This window comes from Phocoena phocoena, chromosome 7 (assembly GCF_963924675.1).
Source record: "Phocoena phocoena chromosome 7, mPhoPho1.1, whole genome shotgun sequence".
In the NCBI taxonomy this organism is placed as follows: Eukaryota; Metazoa; Chordata; class Mammalia; order Artiodactyla; family Phocoenidae; genus Phocoena; species Phocoena phocoena.
Window position 1 is genome coordinate 30,380,524 of NC_089225.1, and position 18,661 is coordinate 30,399,184.

Below are 18,661 nucleotides of genomic sequence, written 5' to 3' on the forward strand. Positions count from 1 at the left end.
TTCTCAAAATGTGGTCTATGGGTAGGGTGACTGTATTATCATCCAAACCCAAACACGTTCAAGAGTTAAAGGGGGCGCTCTTAATGTTTACTACTAGTATTAAGAACAATGCTGGGGTAATCTAGTCCAGTTGGGATAGATCATCACCCTGAGTGGACTACTTATATTGGAATTATCTAGGGTCTTATGTGAATTCTGGGCTGTAATCTTTTGCTAATCTTTTGCTCTACACCACAAATGCCTCCTGGTGACTCTCCCTTCCCCCACAAAAATGTGGGAATGAAACAGGTGGGATTTTTTTAAAGAATGGTAACATTTTAATTAATTTATTTATTTTTGGCTGTGTTGGGTCTTCTTTTCTGTGCAAGGGCTTTCTCTAGTTGCTGCAAGCAGGGGCCACTCTTTATCGTGGTGCACGGGCCTCTCACTATCATGGCCTCTTTTGTTGCGGAACACAGGCTCGGTAGTTGTGGCTCACGAGCCTAGTTGCTCCACAGCATGTGGGATCTTCCCAGACCAGGGCTCGAACCTATGTCCCCTGCATTGGCAGGCAGATTCTCAACCACTGTGCCACCAGGAAGCCCCAGGTGGGATTTTAATAAACTGTTATCACGTCCAATCCTAGGATCCCCAAAACAATAACTATAAATTAGAAAGAGACAGAGTTTCTCTCCTTAAAAAAAATGAGGAAAGGGCTAACCTGGTGGCACAGTGGTTGAGAATCCGCCTGCCAATGCAGGGGACACGGGTTCGTGCCCCAGTTCGGGAAGACCCCACATGCCGCGGAGCAGCTGGGCCCGTAAGCCATGGCCGCTGAGCCTGTGCTCCGCAACGGGAGAGGCCACAACAGTGAGAGGCCTGTGTACGGAAAAAAAAAAAAAAAAGAGGAAAAGTATGAAGAATCTTGAAAGCAAGTATTTTAAAAATCACATTTTTAACTGAAAATATTTTAAGATCACGATATTTTAACTTAAAGTACATTCAAATAGATTCACAAAAAGTCCTTTTCTCAGAAAATATATAATTATTCTCAGAAAAAAAGTTTCAAACTCTGACTATTGTATCCATCACTCACTACAGTGAATTCTAGCCTGTAAAAGGCAGAGCACAACATTGACCAGAACCCAAGAAGAAATCATTTATATTCAATTTTTCCAAAACATGACACTTTTATTGTGCTTTTTTCTAAAGAATGCTTATCTGCCAAGAAATGAGCAAGGGCAGGAACAACCAACTATAACAAGAGAAAGGTGGTTTTTTTCAGCATCACTTGTGATATATGCAGATTTATATATTTAAAATTAAAACATTAAAATTATAGCTTAAATGTTTAAATATTTGACCTAAAATAAAAGAAATAGATTTACCAGTTGTAGTTTCTCAAAGCTGAAAGGACTCCTCATCTAGAACAAAAAAAGGCACCATTTGTTTGATATCATTTCGATGAATTATTAATTTTATCACAGCTAAGATGACAGCTAATATTAGAACATTGAATTCTTAATTTTCAAATGTGCAATAAAAAAGCAGAATAAACAGAGATGTGTTTTACATAGGGGTTACATTGCTTATATATCCTATTTAAGAAAAATACCAAAGGAAACAGAAGGAATTAAAAATCTTGTCAACACTTCTGATGAATTCTTTTACTCAGTACTTTCTATGCCACTTTAAAATATAAAACACAAATAACATTACTGTCTGATAATACATGTGATTACTGAACACTAAAGTTATACATTATCCATACTGCAAGTCATCTTTGTCTAGTTCCAAGCAGGATAGTTAAATTACAAAGTGCTAATAAGAGTGAGAAACATTGTGGTCTTAAAGAATTCACCTCTAATCCTTCCTGGATTATTTTATTGAGAGATGAAAACTATTTCTTCAGAATAGCTTCCAGTCATTTTTTTAGCCATTATGTTTTTGTCATAACAATTATTCCTGTTATTTCATAGAATAAAACTCAGAGAAGTCCCAGTTTTCCTCAACTGTATATACTTGAAGTTTCAGTCCAAGAATGAGAATAGTATCTAAACAGCTCTATCACACTAGGGGCCAATGGTGTGTCCTTCAGATTTCTTCTCATAAACATCCACTGAACTCTTGAGCCTTCAAAGCCTTAACACTGGACTCCTGAATAAGAAAGTGTTTCCAGGTGTTGGTGTCATACATACTCCAGCAGTGTATAATGGAACCACTGCTCAGAACAAAGGGACAGTTACAGGAGATGGAGGAGGGGCTGTAGACTGATGGATATCTTTAGGACATAATTCCCTGTCAGAAAGAAACCAGTTGTTCATCCCAGAGTTAACAAGGATTTAATCTGGATAAAGGATAAGTTTACATCCATTAAAATGTTTTTTAATTATGCTGTTTACGTTGAGGCACATGGAACAGGGAGTACAGAAAAGAAGATGGAGTTCCACAATAAACTTTCTTTTCAGTGAAATAGGACCCCAGGTAGGAAATTATATGACTTATAGATAGCTTATCTATAATTTAGACAAAAATTTTAGCCAGACATGCTTCTGTGATAATATTCAAATAAATAATGTTTAATCACTATTTTTACACTCCACCATTGCTTATATATGCCCCCACTGAAGGTTCTGTGTAACCTGCTAGATTATTAATTACTTTATCTACTAATTAAAACATATGCTTTACATGTTATAATACATATCAAGTGACAAACTTACTAATCTAGTTCATACATGAAATAAGAATTAGCCTCTGTGTTCTAAGCCATCTCACTCTCATCAGCTCTGTAAGATGCATCTATTTTTAAAAGATTAAATAACTTGCCCAATATGGCATAACTGGTAAGAAGCTGAGATAGAATTCAAATGTGTATCTGTGTGGATTCAAACCTCTTCTATTTCAAACTATTAAATTGTCTGCGAACTCAATATTGTGTAAGTTAACTTAGCATTTGCTTCATTGGCTTTACATAATTTACTGAGTCCTCATAACAACCCCTGAGCTTTGTACTATTATTACTTCACTTTTACTTGAAAGGGGGATGAGACATGAGAAGTGAAGTAAATTGCCGGTCACTAATAGAACTGGACTTTGAACTCAGGATGGTGACTCTCTCAATTGTGGTGTGGTATTATGCTCATGTGATAGAATATATTGATATAGGCATATATAACGCTACATTCTAAACTGAAAATATTGAAGATTACAGGTAAGAAACTAACAGGCTCTGTGGCTCCTGGATTCATCAGGAAGACAAGATTTCAGTTGCTTCCTTAAACAATTGAGAGTTAAGTCAGCTCCCTTCTAGAATGTGGTGGGTTCTCCTTTCTTCCAGAAAACACCCAGCTTTGAGACTCAGATCATCTGACTATCTCACCCAGTACCCCTCCATGTTACAGGTTTTTTTGGTTTTTGTTTTAACAGATGACATGGGTCCCCTCTCCCTCCTTGCTTGAAAGTTTCATTTGTAAGCTTGTCATTTTTTTCAATAACACTACTGATGTAATTTCTGAGGATTTCAATATCCACATAGTCATAGATGATCCTACTGATACCCTAGTGTCTCCATGTTTTGAGCTCCCTTCCAATGGTTTTGGCCTCTGCCTTTTTTCAGTCACCCACTCCTAACGTCGTATGTTAGACCTTGCTGTTACCAATAACTCAACTCTTTCCATAATATCAATGCAGAATCTCACTCTTGCAGCACCATGGCATAGACTTACAGCTAGTTTCTCAACTCCAACTTCTTCGACACATTCAAACATCCCACCATGTTTTCATTTTTCCTCACTCCCCTAAATCCTTACTTATTATCATATCTGGCTTAATTCCATGGCCCATTATCATAATCATTTCCTTACATATACCCTCATTTCTCTTGCCCTCTTCTCTCCTCCTGGCACTTAATTGGCAAAGCCTCAATCTTAATTAATTTAAACTCAAGTGGGCCCTTAATGTTGTCAGGCAATCACACTACTTTCCTCTAGTGCTTTCATTCTTTCACATTCCTAAATGACTATTTATTTTGCTCAATTTTCAGCAACTCATCCTCCATCATCACTCACCTAGATAACAACCTTGCTCCCTATTTTAGTGCAAGAACTGAAGCAATTGGAAAAGACCTCCTGGGACTCCGACTGCCATATTTATTCACCCACCACCACCGACTCAATCTTTCCTCTTCTTTCTATGCTCTAAGGCCAGACCCTTTACTTATGCATTAGATCTCATACCTTCTTGTATAATGAAGGATCTCACACCACCAGTTCTCTCCTCTTTTTAATCATGAACTTTTCCTCGGCATTCTGGATCATTTCTGACAACATACAAACATGCACTTAATTGCCCCACAATTTTATCTAAAAACAAGTGAATGCTTCTTTTTATTTTGCCCTATAACTACTAGTCCCTTTCTCTATTTTTCTTTACAGCCAAACTCACCAAAAAGGTGTCTATATTCACTGCCTCCAATGTTTCTTTTTCTTTGAACCCACTCCAGTCAGGCTTTTACACCCACCTTTCTACCAGAACTGGAAATCAATGACCTTCAGACCCAAATCTGACAGCTAATTTTTAGGTCTCACTTTATTGAACCTATCATTGGCAATAGACATTATGGGTCATGATATTTTCCTTGAAACACTTTCTTCATTTGACTTGCAGAGTGTCACATCTGCTAGTTTTTCTCCTACCTTAATTGTTGCTTTCCTTCTGTTTACTGTGTTGATTTTTCATCTTCTTCAGGCCTTCTTTTTGAACCTCTCTGTTTTCACCTAAGCTTTCTCAAGACTTATGGCTTCCAATATTATGAATAGGCTATATATCACCAAATGTTTATGTCCATCCAAGACCTGTCCCATGTATTGCATACTAATCCAACTGCATAGTGCTTACCTGTCCTTAAATATCTAGTAGACAAGTCAAATTTAACAAATCCAAATACAATTCTTCATCGTCTCCCAGAAAACGTCTACACTCTTCATCATCTCTATTATGGACATTTAGTTCTTCCTATTGCCTAGGCCAAATATCTTAAAGTCAATCTTGATTTCTCCCCTTTTCTTTTCACTCCACATCAAATAAGTAAGCATATCCTGTTAGTGCTATATTCAAAATATATCCAGATTACAACCACTTCCACTGTAAGGCTTCTAGTCTAATCCCTATCTGTTCACACACATATTATTGCAATAGCCTCCAAACTGATTTTCCTTCCTTTGTTCTTATTTCATATGGTAGAAATGGCTAGGTTTATGTGTATGTTTTAGTTGAAGGTGAATGCCCAACCAAGAACTAAATTTCCCCGACTCCTAGCAAATAGGTGGAGCCATGTGGATAATTCTAGCCCATGGAAGGCAAGGTTATTAATTATGCAGTACTCATTTCTTATGCTCTCTTCCTCTTCTCCAGAAACCGTGGAGTCTTTTTGCAGAAGACCCTTCCATTGCAAGATGGAAGGAATATGGACCCCTGTGTCACTAATTGGAAGAGAGTGATCAAGAAACCTGCCCACCCAGAAACATCCACATTGGGTTTTGTTATGAATGATAATTACATATTTTATTAAGCCCCTGAGATTTGGGGGTTTGTTACATCATTTATACTATCTAACTTACACATTTTCTCCATCCTATTTTTCACCAAGCTGTCAGAATGAACCTATTAAAACATAGGTCAAATTGCATCACTCTCTTGCTCCTTACTTTACTCAATCACACAGGCCTCCTAGCTGTTCCTGGAATGCACCAACCACTACCTTCACTGCAAGCCTTTTACTTGCTCTTTTCTGTGCGTGGAGTGCTCTGCGCCTAATTCTTTATATGCCTGCTCTCTCATCTCTTTAGTCAATCTCTTAATGAGGCTTTTCCTTGACCTACTTATTTAAAATGGAATCTGACTTTCACTCTGACAACTTATATTACCCTTCTTGTTTGAACTTTCTCCAGAAGAGTTACTATCTCACACACAATATTTTTTGTGGTTTTATGTTTTTTCTGCTTGAATCCCAGCACTTAGAACTGTGTCTAGAACATTCCAGGAACCCAGTAAATATTTGTTAAAGGATAAATTAGTTGAACCAATGAATTCTATATTTTTCATTTTTTCAAGCATTTAACATTTATTGACTTCAATACATTTGGGGTTCTTTGGCCTAGAGAACCCTAACCCACTCACATATACACATCCCATCCTTTTATCACACCCATCTTTCCGGTATCAATTTAGATATCACTTCCTAAAGCCAGAACCCCAATTTTCTTCTACTGATACCTCTCTTCCATTACCTTTCCTGCTCTGCTCATCTGTTATCACAGAAGTTTTCATATGGTAATATACAATAGCCTATCTCTCTGTATTCCCAACTATATTTACTTTCCATGAGAGCAGAGATCATAACAGTGTGGTTCCGTCTTGCATCTCCACCATCTATTGCAGTTTATGGTTCATAAAGTAATAACTCATTAAACTTTCTTGAATTCAGAAGACTTAAAGTAAAACTATTTGGATTGGCAATTTAGAGATTTCTGATAATTATGGATTATGGTTTCATGGTATGAAGAGTGGTAGGAAGAAGCCAGAAGATTGAAGAATAAGTTTTTAAAGAGTAGAAGCCGTTTTAAGTTTTTATGGCCCAAGGCATGAATCAAGGATGATTTTCTGGCACCAAGTGTTTACAGTGATGCAAGGAGTGTGTGGGCCAAGGGCCTTGAGAAGAGAGTATATTTTAACAAAGTACATGTGTCTGTACTTCTTTTTGTTTTGTTTTGTTTTGCCATGCCCTGCAGCATGTGGGATCTTAGTTTCCTGAGCAAGAATCGAACCCATGCCCCATCCCATGGAAGCACGGAGTCTTAACCACTGGACCACCAGGGAAGTTCCCTGTCTATACTTCTTAAAGACAAGTTGAACCAATATCAAGCCCTGGAAACAATCATCCTGGTACTTCTTACTCTGAAAACTGAGTTGGTTATCCAGATTTGTTTGTGTAGCTTGCAAAATTATTTTTCAACAAATACTCCTTTTTATACCCATCCCCAGCTTAATACTATGGTGGGCAGAATGTACTTTCCCACTCCTTGACTTAAATTGGATATTAGAGAATAGTATGGTGTGACCCTTGAAATATGCTTATACTGTAGAGCTTGTGTTCTCACACTCCTGTATTTCAGTATGAAGGGAAATGCCTTAAATATGTATTACTGCCAGTCCAAAGAAGACAAGAGAAGACAAGAGAGATGTGAAGTAGATCTGAACCCAACCTACATATTGGAGCCAAGTCCAACTTATCCTAGCCAAGATCAGCCCAACTTTAGAGATCTGCAGACTATGACAGAAGTAAGTCACTGAGCTTTGGGATGGTTTTAATACATAATTATTGTAAAAAGAACTAATTTATACAGAACTGTCCTTTTCCCAAACATTTTGGAAAGAATTGGGACCAGGACAGGGAAGAGGTTCTACTTTTATAACCCTAATGAAAATACTAGAAGTTTTACTGTCCTTTATGCTAAATCATTGAGGAATGGGGAAAATGTTGGACTAAATCACCTCTTGAGTCTTTAACTTTTATAAAACTCTCTTAGATATCCCTTCCATAAAATTGTTACAATCTTCATATACATTAAAATGGCAAATGAGGTTTCCACTTAAAATATAAATTCAAATGTTTCCAGTTGTGACCAAAACCCTCATGTATCCTTTGGAACTGGGGATCAACAGAATGAAACCACTTACTTGGAGCTTATAAATGTTGCCAGTTCCTGAAGCTGCTGACTGCATTCTGGGAGTTTAGGAATGTTTTAGGATAATAGCTAACTGCATGGAAAATTGATAGGTAAAGACTAAACTTCTTTCAAACATGATACAGTCTTAGAGCAGCCCATCCTTTATTGCCTCAGACGCATTCAGCACAACATTTTTGCAGCCGAGGTATCTTTGGCCACACAAAGCAGGATGTTATTCTCTTATATCTGCTGCCAGAGGGACTGGAAGAGCAACAGCCTTAAAGGAAGTGTAAACATCTTTCATTTAGCTAAATGGAGTGTGAACTAGAGTTGCAATATTAAAGAAGGAGCCAAAATAGACAAACATACACATACACGCATGCACATGCGCAAACACACACACACACAATCATCTCCTGGCTCTCTCTTTTGAGTCTATGAGAACTCAAACACAATTCTATCAGTCTTTTTATACTGTATAAAGCATACCTTATTGGAATTTATTCTTGCTATGTAATTGATTTTAAAATAGCAAACATTTATATAGCTCTCGCTATATGTGAGTCACTGTTCTAAGCATTTTATTAGTATTCACATTATTTTAAAAATCTATAAGGAAAGTAATTTTATTATCTTCATATGACTCATGGTATAACTATATCACAGAGAACTTAAGTGATTTGCCCAACATTACCCAGTACAGGGTAGAAGTGAATTTTGATTCTGCAATCTATGTTCAAAAGTCTGAGAGAAGGCTGAATCAATATGGTGGAAGAGGAAGACATGGAGCTCACCTCCCCCTACAAACACATCAAAACTACATCTACATGTGGAATAATTCTCACAGAAAACGAACTGGAAACTGGCAAAGAACTCCTATACAACAAAAGCTGCAAAAAAGTTTTCCATGTAACTGGGTAGGATGGAAAAAAGGCAAAGTGTTGGGACTTGCACCCTGAGAAGGATCCGTAAGGAAAAGAAGGTCCACTCAGGCAGACCCTCACCCTGGGGGAGTGAGTGGGTCGAGCCACAGACTGGGCATCCCAGTCCTAAGGTTCTACACAGAGGATACAAGCTCCCCTGTCTGCTGGGAGAAACACTGAGACAGATGGGACTGGAAAAGCCTCGACTCCACTCACAAACAGTGTACGGTTGCACACGAACAGTGTGCAGCTTGTCAACAAATGGCAAAAAGAGCTCTGTACTGGCAGCTGGCTGCCACCTAGAGGTGCTCCCCACTCTGAGTGGGGTGTGGGATCTAGGCCCTGGGTCCAGGGAAAAGACTTGGTCTAGCTATGCAGAGATAGCCCAGGGGCCTGGGGTGTGGTCTAGGTGGAGCAAGCTGCGACCATTTGTCAGCACTTATCCAAACAGCACCACAGGAACCACTGTGACCAGCACACCAAGGTCCCTTGTTCCCAACTGAGTGAATGCTCTGGCCAAACCCACTCCATGCCACAGCTTGGCACTGGATCTGGGGCAGACAGGCCCTGGGAAAAGACTCAATCTAGGGATACAGGGATGGCCCAGGGTGTGGGATGATGACAACCATTGTTGGTGCTTACTCAAGGAGCACCTTGGGAACTACCATGTCAGCAAGCCACAGTCCTACTCCTAGGTGAGCAAATGCTCTGGCCCCGCATACTCCATGCTGCAGCTTGGCACTGGAACTTGTACAGATAGATTTTGGGACAAGACTCGATCTAGGGATTCAGAGGAGGCTTGGGGGACTCTGGGGTATGATCCAGGCAGGGCACTGGCAGCAAACTTTGGTGTAGCTCAATCAGTGCCAACGTGATTGGCACTGACCTCTGACAGCAGCACAGCCACCTCAATTCTTGCAGCCACAACACACTGACCCCCAGCCCCAGCCTAATGTATGATCTTGCCCTGCCCACTTCACACCACAAACTTGCACTAGATCTAGGGTGCCCATAACAGGGGAAGAGACCCAACCTTGGGCTGCATCTGAGCTGAGCCATGGACACCTATACATGTAGAAAATCAGGGCTGAGTGCACAAATCTCACTTCAGCACTCCCCTTCTCTGAGGCAAAATATGCATTCAAAGAGAACAGAGCTTGTTCAATCCCAATCCTCAGGGCTTCTGCTCAGGCAACTGGGGAGCAGTGACAGGGCAGTGACTGTCACAGAACAGAGAGGAAGTCCACCTGACACCCTGTGAAGACTTTAGATCCTCCAGTACTAACTACAACCCCTATCAAGTTGAAAGTGACCAGCGCACCCTGAAGAAAGACAAGGTTGGGATCCACATCAGAAACAGCCCTTGCACCAAAGACACTGGATACACACAGTCTACATAGGGATGCTCCCACATAAAAATACCCCTTCAAGAACACAACAGATAACTATTTCTCCTAAATTCATAAAGACAGAGAAAGTTAAGTAAAATAAAAGGCAGAGGAGCGCTTCCAAATTAAAAGAGCAAGACAAAACGCCTGAAAGAAGGGGTGTGAAGGAGAGAAAGGCCATGACTAGGGACTCTTTCTCCTTGCTGCTCAAGAAATGTCTTCAGTTTCAGAATATGCCTTTCACATGAGTCATCTGAGTGCCCAGTTGTTTGGTGAAGTTGCCAGACCTACTGATTCCAAATCCATGAAAGTGGTGAAGCTGTTTAGTGAGCAGCCTTTGGCCAATAGGAAGGAGACTTATGACTGGTATCTAAGTCACAACACTTATTTTGCACTCATGGGAGCACTATATTTTCTTGACCTCTACAGAGACGAGCATCAGGACTTTCAGGATGAGCAGCTGCATCTGAAGAAGATTTGTGGAAAGCGGAAACCAAGGAAAGGAGAAGGGAAAAGAACAGCGAAAAAGAAATAGTGTTGGTCCATCAAGAGAGAAGACTTTTCCCTCAGGGACTGAGAGCAAGAGGAAGTGTATTTATTGTCCTTCCACATACTGGAGGAGTGTAAGCTTCCTAAATTGAAGGTTATTTGGAAGAACACAGTCATCTCCATGTTGAAGTCTAATCCAGCTGAATTGTGACTTGTTTCATGAACACATTCTAATTCTTCAAAATTATTTGCCTTGGTTCTGTAATCTGAGGTTTACCTTATTCCCCAAAGAAATGAATGCATGATTATTGTTGAATGACTTGTTTGGGAGGGGATGGGATGTTGGGGGAGTGGAGGGGAAACTCATTAAACGAACATTCTTATTACTCTCTTCTTGCTTCCCCACTTAACCAGCCCTACACTCTTTCATCTCTCTGGCTGTTCAGCCACTGTCTCACCACCAAGCTCACAAACTTTATGCACCTCTCCACCTACTCCTTTGAGAATATCTATAAGATAAATTTGTGGGATACAAGGCTGTGCCTGGTATGAAAGTATTGAATACCTGCTGTATACAAGCTACCACAGCCCTGGTAATACAATGTTTTGCAACAAACAAACAACAACAAAAAACCCCGAAAGACTAAATAATTAAACAGAGATTATCAGTCTACCAGACATCAAGTTCAAAAGGAGGTAATAAAAATTCTAACTGAATTAAGAAAGGTTATTGATATAAATGCAGACCATTGTAACAAGGAACTAGAAACCATAAATATGACCCAGTAAAAAAAAAAAATAATAATTCAATTTCTGAGATAAAAAACAATGTAGAGCAATGAATAGCCAACTGAATGACACAGAAAAATGAATAAGTGATCTGGAAGATAAATAGAATAACGGAAATCACCCAGTCAGAACGCCAGTTGGAAAAATGAAAAAACATGAAAGCAACATATGAGATATATGAGATGATATAAAATGCACCAACTTACACATAATAGGGGTTTAAGATGGAGAAGAGAGGGGGAATGGGATCAAAGATGTATTTGAAGAAATTATGGCTGAAATTTTTCCCACCCAAAGAAGGAAACATGTACAGGAAGGATAGAGGGTTCCAAACAAGATGAACCCAAACAGACCCACACCAAGAGATATCATAATTAAAATGACAAAAGTTAAAGATAGAGAATTCTAAAGGCAGCAAGAGAAAGACAGTCATTTAAAAGAGAACCCCCCTAAGTCTATCAACTGATTTCTCTGCAGAAACTTTGCAGGCCAGAAGGGAGTGATGTGATATATTTAAAGTGCTGAAAGGGAAAAACCTGCAACCTAGGATATGCTACCCAGAAAGATTATCATTTAGAATAGAAGGAGAGATAAAGAATTTCTCAGACAAGCAAAAACTGAAAGAATTAAGCAATACTAAACCTATCCTAAAAGAAATATTAAAGGGTTTTCTCTAAATGGAAAAGAAGCAGGAAACTATAGGAAAGGGGAAATCCCAATAATAATGACAAATAAATTTATAGTAAAGACTGAAGATCACTTAAGCCAGTACACAGGTTAAAAAAACAATGACAACAACAAAAGAATTGTAAAAGTGACTATAACTAAAATAAACAGTAAAAGAATAAACATGAAGATATAAACTAGACCATCAAAACCACAAAATGGGTCAGAGGGGAGTAAAAAATTGTAGATCTCTTAGAATGTGTTTAAATTTAAATGATTATCAGTTTAAAACAAGTAGATACAGTTATGGGAAAACATACATAACCCCATGGTAATCATAAATCAAAAACATACAATAAATTCACAAAAACCTAAAAGGAAGGAACTTAAACATACTACAAAAGAAAATAATCAAACCATAACAGGAGAAACAAAAAGAAGAAATGAATAAAAAAAAACAAGAACAAATGGAAAAGAATAAAATGACAATAAATACATACCTATCAATAATTACTTTAAATGTCAATGGACTAAATGCTCCAATCAAACTACAGAATGGCTGATTGAATTAAAAAGCCAAGAACCTGCAACATGCTGCTTACAAGAGACAAAAGACATCAAGGCAAAAGCCACCCACAATCCGAAAGTGAGGGATTAAAAAAAGATCTTTCATGAAAATGGAATGAAAAGAAATGACAAGAAAGCAGAGGTAACAATATTTATATCAGTCTATAATAAAAAATACACTTTAAAACAAAGGCTATAATGAAAGACAAAGAAGGGTATTATGTAATGATAAAGGGATCAATACAAGAAGTCAGTTTAACACTAGTTAACATATACACACCCAACACAGGAGCACCTAAATATATAAAACAAGTACTAAGAGACCAAAAAAAAAAAAGAGAGAAATTTCCAATAACACAATAATAGTAGGGGACTTTAACACCCCACTGACATCAATGGACAGATCATCCAGACAGAAAAGCAATAAGGCAACACAGGTCTACATAACAGATGAAATGGACTTAATTGATACATACAGGACAATACATTCAAAAAGAGAAGAATACATATTCTTTTCAAGTGTTCACAAAATATTCTCCAGGATAGACCTCATACTAGGTCACAAAACAAGCCTTAACAAATTTAAGAGGATAAATATTGAAACAACCTAAGTGTCCATCAACAGATGAATGGATAAAGAAGATGTGGTATATATACATATATATACACACACACACACAATGAAATGTTACTCAGCCATAACAAAGAATGAAATAATGTCATTTTCAGCAACATGGATGGAACTAGATATTATCATACTAAGTGAAATAAGTCAGACAGAGAAACATATGATATCACTTATTTGTAGAATCTAAAAAATGATACAAATGAAATTATTTACAACACAGAAACAGACTCACAGATATAGAAAACAAGGGAAGGGCGTAGGGAGGAATAAATTACTAGTTTTGTATTAACATACACACTGCTATATATAAAATAGATAAACAACAAGGACCTACTGTATAGCACAGGGAACTATATTCAATATCATTATACTAACCTATAATGGAAAATAATCAGAATTTATATATATATAAATCATTTTGCTGTACACCTAAAATTAACACATTTTACATCAACTATACTTCAATAAAAAATAGAGGATAAAAATGACAGCAAGCATCTTTTTTGACTACAGCAATATGAAACTAAAGATCAACTACAGAAAGAAAAATAGAACAGACCAAAAATGTGGAGACTAAACAACAACTAACCCATACCAATGGGTTAATGATGAAATCAAAGAAGAAATCAGAAAATACCTTGAGACAAATCATATTAAAAACAGAACATTACAAAATCTATGTGATGCAGCACAAGCAATTCTGAGAGAGAACTTCATGGCAATACAGGTCTTCCTGAAGAAAACAATAAAAAATCTCAAGTAAACAACCTAAACTACCACCTAAGTTATCAGAAAAAGAACAAACAAAGGCTAAGGTCAGGGCTTCCCTGGTGGTGCAGTGGTTGAGAATCCACCTGCCAATGCAGGGGACATAGCTTCATGCCCCAGTCTGGGAGGATCCCACATGCTGCGGAGCAGCTGAGCCTGTGAGCCATGGCCGCTGAGCCTGCGCGTCCGGAGCCTGTGCTCTGCAACGGGAGAGGTCGCAACAGTAAGAGGCCCATGTACCGCAAAAAAAAAAAAAAAAAAGGCTAAGGTCAGCAGAAGGAAGGAAATAATAAATATCAGAGAGGAAATAAATAAAATAGAGATCAAAAAGACAATAGAAAAGGTGAAACCAAGAGCTGGTTTTCTAAAAAGATAAACAAAATTGACAAATCTTTAGCCAAGCTCATCAAAAAGAGAGAATCGAAATGAAAGAAGAGAAATAGCAACCAATAGCACAGTGATACCAAAAAAAAAAAAAAAGGAGAGAATACTATGAACAATTATATGCCAACAAATTGGACAACCTAGAAATGGACAAATTTCTAGAAACATACAGCCTGCAAAACTGAGTCAAGTAAAAACAATTTGAACAGACAGATCACTAAATGTTGAAATGAATTGGTAAGACAGTTTACTGGGGAATTCTTCCAAACATATAAATCAGAACTTATACCTATCTTTCTCAAACTATTCCAAAACATTGGAGAGGAGAGAACACTCCCAAATTCATTCTACAAAGCCAACATTACCCAGATACTAAAACCAGAAAAAGAAATTACCAAAAAAAAAAAAATTACAGGCCAATATCTTTGATAAATATAGATGCAAAAATTCTCAAAAAAAAATTAGCAAACAGAATCTAACAATATGTAAAAAGGATTACACACCATGATTAAGCTGGATTTATTCCAGGGTCACAAGGATGGTTCAACAAGTGCAAATCAATCAGTGTGATACACCACATCAAGAAAAAGAAACACAAAACCTACATGATCATCTCAATAGGTGCAGAAAAGCATTTGACAAAATTCAACATCCATTAATGGTAAAAACTCTCATCAATGTGGGTGTAGAGGGAACATATCTCAACATAATAAAGGCCATTATAACAAACCCACAGCCAACATAACACTCAACGGTGAAAAGCTGAAAGCCTTCCTATTAAATTCAGGAATAAGACAAGGAGGTCTACTCTCACTGTTTCTATTTAACATAGTATTGGAAGTCCTAGCCACAGCAATTAGACAAGAAAAAGATATAAAATGTATCCAAATTGGAAGGGAAAAAGTAAACTGACACTATTTGCAGATGATATGATGCTCTACATAGAGGACCCTAAAGTCTCCATCCAAAGAACTTAAAAAATGAATTCAGCAAGGTTTCATGATACAAGGTTAATACACAGAAATCTGCTGCTTTTCAATACACTAAAAATGAAATATCAGAAAGAAAATGTAAAAACACATTGTCATTTAAAATTGCATCAAGAGGATCAGATCAAGATGGTGGAGGAGTAGGAAACGGAGCTCACCTTCTACCACAAATATTAATACATCAAAACCACATCTACTTGTGGAATGATTCTCATAGAACATCTACTGAATGCTGGCAGAAGACCTCAGACTTCCAAAAGGGCAAGAAAATCTCCATATAACTGGGTAGGACAAAAGAAAACTGAAAAAAAGAGAGAGAGAAATGAATTGGGATGGGACCTGCACCCCTGGGAGGGAGCTGTGAAAGAAGAAAATATTTCCACACACAGGGAAGTCCCCTCACTGGTGGGGAGATAAGCCAGGACAGAGAGGGAACTTCAAAGCCCTGGAGAAGAGCACAGCCACCTGTTTATGGAGGGCAAAGGGAGAGAGACCTACACAGATGGTCAGTGCCATCACGCAGAACTTCCCAGCCTAAGACACTCATCCATTGGGGTGGGTGGGGGCTGAGTGCTGAGGCTTGGGCTTCAGAGGTCAGAGCCGGGGAGAGGACTGTGGTTGGTTGTGTGAAGACAACCTGACAGGGCAGGGTGAGGTGCGCCACAACCGAGGGGGTATGGGAAGAAGCCTGGGCCCACCAGAAAAGGAAGGTACCATTGTTGGGGGGTGCATGAGGAGAGGGACAGGACCTTCATAGGAGCTTCTTTCTCTGTGTATATGCTCTCAGGCAGCAGGTGACTGCCTACATGAGCTCTGTGGGTGAGCACGAGCTGTGGCTGCCATGTCAGACTCCAGAGATGGGTGCAGAATGCTGCTGCCAGCAAGGGTCCTGCGAGCAGGTGCTAGTCACTGCCCCCACCTTCCCTGAAGCATGTGTGGCCCACCAGCATGGCAACCAGGCCCCAACCACTGCCCCTGCCTCCCAAGGAGTGTGTGTGGCCCACTGGCACTGCCTCCAAGGATCCCACAACTGGGCACCAACTGCTGCCCGTGCCTTCCTGGGAGCATATATGGGCCATGCACCTGGACACCCCCTATCAAGAGGATAATGGCCAGCACACACTAAGGAAAGAGACAGCAACCAAACCAACAACAGCCCTCATGCCAAAAAATATTAAAGCTGCATGAGATGCTCCCGCATATTAATAGCCATCCAAGTCTACAGTAGAAAATTGCTTCTCCTAAACTCACAGAGTAAGAGAAATATGAGCAAACTGAAGAAGCAAAGGAATCACTCCCAGTTAAAAGACCAAGAGAATTCCCCTGAAGGAACAATGAAACAGACTTCAGTCTAACAGATACTGAGTGCAAAAAGGAGGCAATGAAAATACTGAAGGAATTAAAAAAGGCTATTGACAGAAATGCATACTACTGTAAAACGGAACTCAAAATTATAAGGAGAATCCAAGAAAAATTAGAAAATTAATTTGCCAAGATGAAAGCTGAACTAAAGGCAATGAATAGAAGAATGAAAAATGCAGAATAAAGAATAAGTGATCTGGACACTAGAATAATGGAAATAACCCAATCAAAACAGCAGACAAAGTCAAATGAAAAGAAAAATGAAAACAATATAAGAGACCTATGAGATGATAAAACTGTGCCAATCTATGTATAATAGGGATTCCAGAAGGAGAAGAAAGAGCAAAGGGGATTGAAAATGTATTTGAAGAAATTATGGCTGAAAACTTCCCAAACCTAAAGAAGGAAATGGATATCCAGAAACAGGAAGCACAGAGGGTCCCAAGCAAGATGAACCCAAAACAGACCTACACCAAGACATATTATGATAAAAATGGCAAAACTTAAAGAGAGGATTCTAAAGGCAGCAAGAGGAAAACAGAGTTAATTACAAGGGAACTCCCATGAGGCTATCAGCTGATTTTACAGAAATGCTGCAGGCAAGAAGGGAGTGGCAAAATATATTCAAAGCCTTGAAAGTGAAAAATCTGCAACCTAGAATACTCTACCGAGCAAGATTATAATTTAGAATAAGGGGAGAAATAAAGAATTTCTCAGACAAGCAGAAACTAAAAGAATATAGCAGGACGCAGGACGAGGGGAAGATGGTGGAAGAGTAAGAGGCAGAGATCACCTTCCTCCCCACAGATACACCAGAAATACATCTACACGTGGAACAACTCCTACAGAACACCTACTGAATGCTGGCAGAAGACCTCAGACCTCCCCAAAAGGCAAGAAACTCCCCCACGTACCTGGGTAGGGCAAAAGATAAAAGAATAAACAGAGACAAAAGAATAGGGATGGGACCTGCACCAGTGGGAGGGAGCTGTGAAGGAGGAAAAGTTTCCACACACTAGGAAGTCCCTTCACGGGCGGAGACTGCGGATGGCGGAGGGGGGAGCTTCGGGGCCGCGGAGGAGAGCGCAGCCACAGGGGTGCAGAGGGCAAAGCGGAGAGATTCCCGCACAGAGGATCCGTGCTGACAGGTGCTCACCTGCCGGGGCGGGCAGGGCTGGGAACTGAGCCTCGGGCTTCAGTTAGAGCGACTGGGGTTGTTGGCGTGAACACAGCCTGCAGGGGGTTAGTGCACCACGTCTAGCCAGGAGGGAGTCCGGGGAAAAGTCTGGACCTGCTGAAGAGGCAAGAGACTTTTTCTTCACTCTTTGTTTCCTGGTGCGCCAGGAGAGGGGATTAAGAGCACTGCTTAAAGGAACTCCAGAGACAGGCACGAGCCGCGGCTAAAAGTGCAGACCTCAGAGACGGGCATGAGACGCTAAGGCTGCTGCTGCCACCACCAAGAAGCCTGTGAGTGAGCACAGGTCACTACCCACACCCCTCTTCCGGGGAGCCTGTGTAGCCCGCCACTGCCAGGGTCCCGGGATCCAGGGACAACTTCCCCAGGAGAACGCACGGCGCACCTCAGGCTGGTGCAATGTCCCGTTGGCCTCTGCCGCAGCAGGCTAGCCCTGCACTCCGTGCCTCTCCCTCGCCAGAGCCCCCGAAGCAGCTGCTCCTTTAACCCCGTCCTGTCTGAGCAAAAAACAAATGCCCTCCGGGGACCTACATGCAGAGGTGGGGCCAAATCCAAAGCTGAGCCCCTGGGAGCTGTGAAAACAAAGAAGAGAAAGGGAAATCTCTCCCGGCAGCTTCAGAAGCAGTGGATTAAAGCTTCACAATCAACTTGATGTACCCTGCATCTGTGGAATACATGAATAGACAACGAATCACCCCAAATTGAGGAGGTGGATTTTGAGAGCAAGATTTATGATTTGTTTCCCCTTTTCCTCTTTTTGAGAGTGTGTATGTGTATGCTTCTGTGTGAGATTTTGTCTGTATG

General features: G+C 39.8%; 1 pseudogene; it reads left to right on the top strand.

The window, feature by feature from the left end:
• Positions 1-10,234: 10,234 nt before the first annotated feature.
• LOC136126080 (small ribosomal subunit protein mS33 pseudogene) lies at positions 10,235-10,555 on the top strand (annotated as a pseudogene).
• The last annotated feature ends 8,106 nt before the right edge of the window (positions 10,556-18,661 follow it).